The 5,661-nt window shown below is 50.6% G+C and overlaps 1 non-coding gene across 1 annotated transcript; it reads right to left on the bottom strand.

Moving 5' to 3' along the window:
* Nucleotides 1–5,383: 5,383 nt before the first annotated feature.
* TRNAG-UCC (transfer RNA glycine (anticodon UCC)) lies at nt 5,384–5,454 on the bottom strand. The gene has a single exon. It is a non-coding gene; the product is annotated as a tRNA-Gly (tRNA).
* Nucleotides 5,455–5,661: the final 207 nt, after the last annotated feature.

Genomic DNA, 5,661 nt, shown 5'->3' on the forward strand with positions numbered 1-5,661 from the left:
TTCTCTGCACCGTCACGGGCCCTGAGTGCGCGTTCTCTGCACCGTCACGGGCCCTGAGTGCGCGTCCCCTGCACCGTCACGGGCCCTAGGTCCGCGTCCCCTGCGCTGTCACGGGCCCTGAGTGCACGTTCTCTGCACCGTCACGGGCCCTAGGAGGGGACAGGCAGAATAAGATGGAAACCAAAAGGGGGCACCAGGGCTCTGCTCGTCCTGCCGAGGGCAGGACGGCTTCCACGGTCAATATGTTTTCTCTGGCGGCGCAGACATGTTGCTACGGAACCAGGACATGCCATTGCCACTTGGCCTTTAGCAAACACAATAGCCGTGCTGGCAAGAGCGTCTCCCTAGATTTCCCTTAAAGGGGCACCGTCGATGATGCACACTGTTTACGCTTAGAAAAAACAGCAGCATCGTTCCCAGGATCCCGCCCAACTGCACACCGCGAAATGACCCCAGTGACTCATGTTTTACAAGGTACACCTGCATGTGACCTGCAGTCCTATGAGGTACACACCCTACCCAGGCGCTGAGCTTCTTGTTAGGAGAAAACTCACGGTTTCCATGTGTCTTCCTCCCATTTGGTAAAAGCAAATGGCTCACAATATTCTGGGTGCTAAGTGGATGCCTCCTAGTGACGGCATTAAAACACTTCTGACCGCAGCAGGAAATCAGAGCAGCCACAACTGGTCTGAGTCCCAGGTGGTCCTTATTTACTCCTTTACCCTTTCTCTCCTCAGACCCTTCTCTTTCAGTTCATTGTTTACCAAAAGAATAGTACAAGCTAGGCATGAAATGTGCCGTTTCCCCATTTCCTGAGACCCTTAATTGTCTTCTACTTTTAGTCTCTCTGGAGTACCTGGATGGTACTAATGGTTAACACGCTGGGCTGCTAACCAAAAGGATGAAGATTCAAGTCCACCCACAGGCACCTGGAAGAAAGCTCTAGTAATCGAGATCCGAAACACCAGCCACGGAAAACTCTATGGAGCACAGTTCTACTCTGATGCAAATGGGGTGGCCACCAGTTTGAGGTGACTCAATGGCAACAGGGTTTGCTTTTTTTAAGTCTTAGAATCTCTTGATTCTCCAGAGACCCTCAGTTTCCCAGAAGAGCAGCAGATCTCAAAGTCCCACATTATACTGTGAAACGCTCTGGGGATAAACCTTTTGGGATTCTCTTCCGTTAAGACGGGAAATGGAAACCCTCATGTGGAAATTTCTAATGAACACACATTCATGCAAACCTCATCTGGGGAGAAGGAGAGATCAGTCTTAGGGTAACAGCAGGTGAGCTCTCAGTGAGTCAGCCATCCATGTCCCACATTCCATTCAATACACTGTCAGAAGGCAGAAGGAGACGGATTAAGCTCCATCATAATTACTCCAATTGGGAAAAGGGGAGTCCCCAAATACTAAGATAAAGTGACTGAGTCAACAAGCAGCATAAAGTAATGGTCATAGATTCTTAATACCACACTCAGACCAATCACCAGATGAGATGAAATGTTTTGGAAATAAACACACTTAGTTCATTGACCTAAAAGACCCTGACCCAGAGCCAGATGTAGCACAGGAGTCAAGAGAACCACGGTCAAGTCCACCTTCCCAGGTTCTAGCAGAAAATCACATTCTTATACTTTTCTCCATCATACCCCACAACTGTGCTCTTCTGTAAAAAAGTTTAATTTTTCTTTTGTAATGAAGACATGTTTCTCCAAAAGTCTCGATGAGGCCAGATTTATAATGACCCACGAGAGGCCTGTGAACTCTCTGCGGGTGCTGACAGCCTCGTGTTGGGACAGGCGGGTCTGCAGCTAGCCAGCTCCCACCTGCAGGTGCTGACACCCTCGCGTGGGGACAGGCGGGTCTGCAGCTGGCCAGCTCCCACTTGTGAGGACGGACAGGTCTGCAGCTGGCCAGCACCCACCTGCAGGTGCTGACACCCTCGCGTGGGGACAGGCGGGTCTGCAGCTGGCCAGCTCCCACTTGTGAGGACGGACAGGTCTGCAGCTGGCCAGCACCCACCTGCAGGTGCTGACACCCTCGCGTGGGGACGGGCAGGTCTGCAGCTGGCCAGCTCCCACCTGTGGGGACGGGCGGGTCTGCAGCTGGCCAGCTCCCACCTGTGGGGACGGGCGGGTCTGCAGCTGGCCAGCTCCCACCTGCAGGTCTCAGCTTCTTACTGCAAAACAGATGTCGCATCAAGTCTCAGCACGAGACGTGGCACTGCAAAGGCAATGGTTTGGAAAGTGTGCAAGGGAAATTTGCCCTCTCAGATGATGTCAACAGCAGACGTGTTCCACCCACTCCACCAGCCTCTCTTGTTATTGCTGGGTGCCACTGAGTCAATTCCAACTCATGGCAACCCCGTGTGACAGAGCAGAACGGCCCCACGGGGTTTTCTAGGCTGTAATCCTTACGGAAGCAGATTGCCAGGTCCTTCTCCTGCAGAGCTGTGGAGTAAGTTCGAACCGCCAACCTTTCGGTTAGCAGTCAAGCCCTTAACCATTGCACCACCAGGATTCCTAAGAGTAGTAGTCAAGTAAGATTACTAGAAGGTTAAACAACTAAACACATCATTCCTGACACCTGCCTTAGAAAGGAGTGATCATTAGCTTTCATCACGGTTGGCCAGTCTGTCATGCTGTGGTGGTATAAGTATTGCTACGATACTGGACGTTATGTCACCGGTATTTCAAATACCAACAGAGTCACCTGGTGAACAGGTTTTAGCAGAGCTTCCAGACTAACAGAGACTAGGAAGAAAGTCCTGGCAAACTGCCTCTAAACATTAGCCAATGATGACTCTATGGATCACAACAGACTACTGTACGATCTAGTGCTGGAAGATGAGTCCTCTAGCTTAGAAGGCACTCAAAAGACACAGTGGCCACAACAATAGACTTGAGCATAACAGTGACCATGAAGACGGTGCAGCACCCGGCAACCTCTCCTCCTGTGGCACACAGGGTCACCGTGAGTCAGAGCTGACTCGACAGCAACTGACACCAACAATCAGTAGTTTATCAATACTGCATCAGGCTGAACCACCTACAACTCCACATCCTCGGAAAAAATCTGTGGATTCAACAGGCAGTGTGAAGACCACACAGCTACGAGTCAAACGCTTCTCTCATAATCCTGGCTTCACTGCTGCCCAGAAGACCCCAAACAGGCACCTCAAAGCCCTCTGCGTTCAGCCGCCTCATCTGTAAATAAGGGGCTCTGATGGGTGGGCTCTAAGGTCCTACGTGGTGCGCACATCCTGTCATCTCGGTCATGGTATTCACGAGACAGGGCTGTCACGGGACCATAACGGATGGTTCGCCTTTACCCTCAGCAGTACTATGTCTGTGCCTCGGTCACTGAGGACAGCAACTTCCTGTCTCACGTTCTGCGGGCTGGACAAGGTAACGGGGACGATCACAACAACTCGTAAAAAGCCTAATGTGCGAACAGGGAAAAGAAAGGGCGGAGAAGTCTACGGGGAAATCTTCTTCTCTGAAAGACCCGATACTGAGGAGAGCTGAAGAATAGTTTTCTTGGGAGAAAACTTCTAGAAGCTTCCCTCGATGGAGAATGCACGCTATCCAAACACCTGCTCTTGGAACATCACCGTAGCTGGATAACATTTTGATACGGGTAAAAATATGTGAAGAAATCAAAGGCTCACTCACCCTCTGAAATCAGCAGGTTGATGTCTCTTCACCAAGAAAATGGTCTAATTTCTTTGGAAAACTGGAAGAAAAAAAGATGAAAAAAAGAACAATATTAAGCCCATTCTGTAAATCACACATGGAATCCTTGAGTGGCGCAAACGGTTAACACGCTCAGCTACTAATCAAAAGGTTAGAGGTTTGAGTGCACCCAGAGGCGCCTCGGAAAAAATGCCTGGTGATTGACTTACGAAACATCATCCACTGAAAACCCTGCCGAGCACAGTTCTGCTCTGACACACGTGGTCGCCATGAGCTGGGGCTGACTCAGTGGCAAGTTGTGGTGGTGGGTAAATCAGGCAGGAATGCAGGCCTCTTGGTGACAAGCTGCCCCAGCACCTAATACTTGGGTACTTCTGAGGTGCAAGACACATCCCTGAGAACAGACGGATGTACAACTGTTTGGCTGACTGAGTTTTAAAGACTGAGCTTGGAACAATCAATACGTACGGTAGAATCTTGTGCCTGATTTCTTTGTCACTAGATGTGTCATCCTCGTGACAGATGAGTGGAGGAAACACTTTTCTTGGTGTGGCATTTACAATCTCCTCTCCTGCACCCCAACCACGGGCTGGTGTGAAGACACCTTTGTAAATAAGCAGGGGACCTCATGACTGCGCCCTGCTCTTTCCCCAAATGGTACACACCCACAGCTCCGCTGCGGGCGGAGGTCAACGACCCCACAGTGATCCGTAATGAGGCTCGTATGGGAATGTGGACTTGGCGGAGAGGTACATCTCAGGCAGTGTGAGTCATCAGTGACGAAGCCACTTTGTCTGAGATACTAACCGGCCAAACACAGTGTGGGAAAGAGGCAAGAGGATGAGAGGAAGCCAGAGACAAAGGGAGAAAAGGGAGTACGGGCAGATGACTGCTTTGTCTCCACCTCAGAAGGGACCAAGTTCAAGACCCCCCCCTTTTTTTTTTAAAGTTCCAGAGACTACTTTAAAGACTCCGTTGCCCTGGGTAACACAAAGGGTTGGCGCTTGTTTACTAACCTAAAGGTTGTTGGTTTGCACCCATCCAGTGGCGTTGCAGAAGAAAGGCCTGCAATCTGCTTCTGGAAAGACTACAGCCAAGAAAACCCCACAGAGCACCTCGTCTGTAACACACGGGGTCACCATGAGTTGACTCCACAGCAAAGGGTGTTGTTTTGTCTTCTTGCAGGTTTGCGAGGGATGTGAGGCAAAACTAGTCTAGCTCCTGGGCTTCCTTCTGTTGCCAGCGTTCACGTGATGCCACAGCATTTGGGATGAACTGTACGAGCTGTGAGCAGACCACTGCCTTCCCTCCCCTCCCTAAGAGAAGAGGGATGGCTTGTGGTCACTGGGGGCGTGTCTCAGAACTCAGCCTCTCAGAATGTCACTGGCATTCATTACTGTCGCAGAGAGAAGTCCACAAGCGTTTGTTGTTGATGTCAGCTGCCATCAAGTCGGCCCCTGACTCATGGTGACCCCTGGTACAGTGGAACAAAGGGCTGCCCCGTCTGTGCCATCCCCAGATCAGTCTGCTGTGACCCATAAGGTTTTCACTGGCAGATTTTCAGAACTAGATCACCAGCCCTTTCTTCCTAGTCCACGACAGTCTGGAAGGTCTGCTGAAACCTGTTCAGCAACACCACAACGAGCAAACTTCCACTGACAGACAGGTGATAGCTGTGACCGAGATGCACTGGCTGGGAATCGAACCCAGGTCTCCCGCATGGAAGGCAAGAATTCTACCACTGAACCACCAGTGCCAACCACAAGTGTCTTAAGTCGATTCTAACTCATGGCAACCCCATGTGTTACAGATCAGAACCAGAGGGTTTTCCTGGCTCTAATCATAACAGAAGCTGATTGCCAAGCCTTTCTTCTGCGGTGCCACTGGGTGGGTTCAAACCACCAACTTTTAAACACCAACACCGTACTGTTAGAGCGTCTTAACGAAGGTGAGAGCTACTAAG

Source organism: Trichechus manatus, unplaced genomic scaffold (genome assembly GCF_000243295.1).
Source record: "Trichechus manatus latirostris isolate Lorelei unplaced genomic scaffold, TriManLat1.0 scaffold00103, whole genome shotgun sequence".
In the NCBI taxonomy this organism is placed as follows: domain Eukaryota; kingdom Metazoa; phylum Chordata; class Mammalia; order Sirenia; family Trichechidae; genus Trichechus; species Trichechus manatus.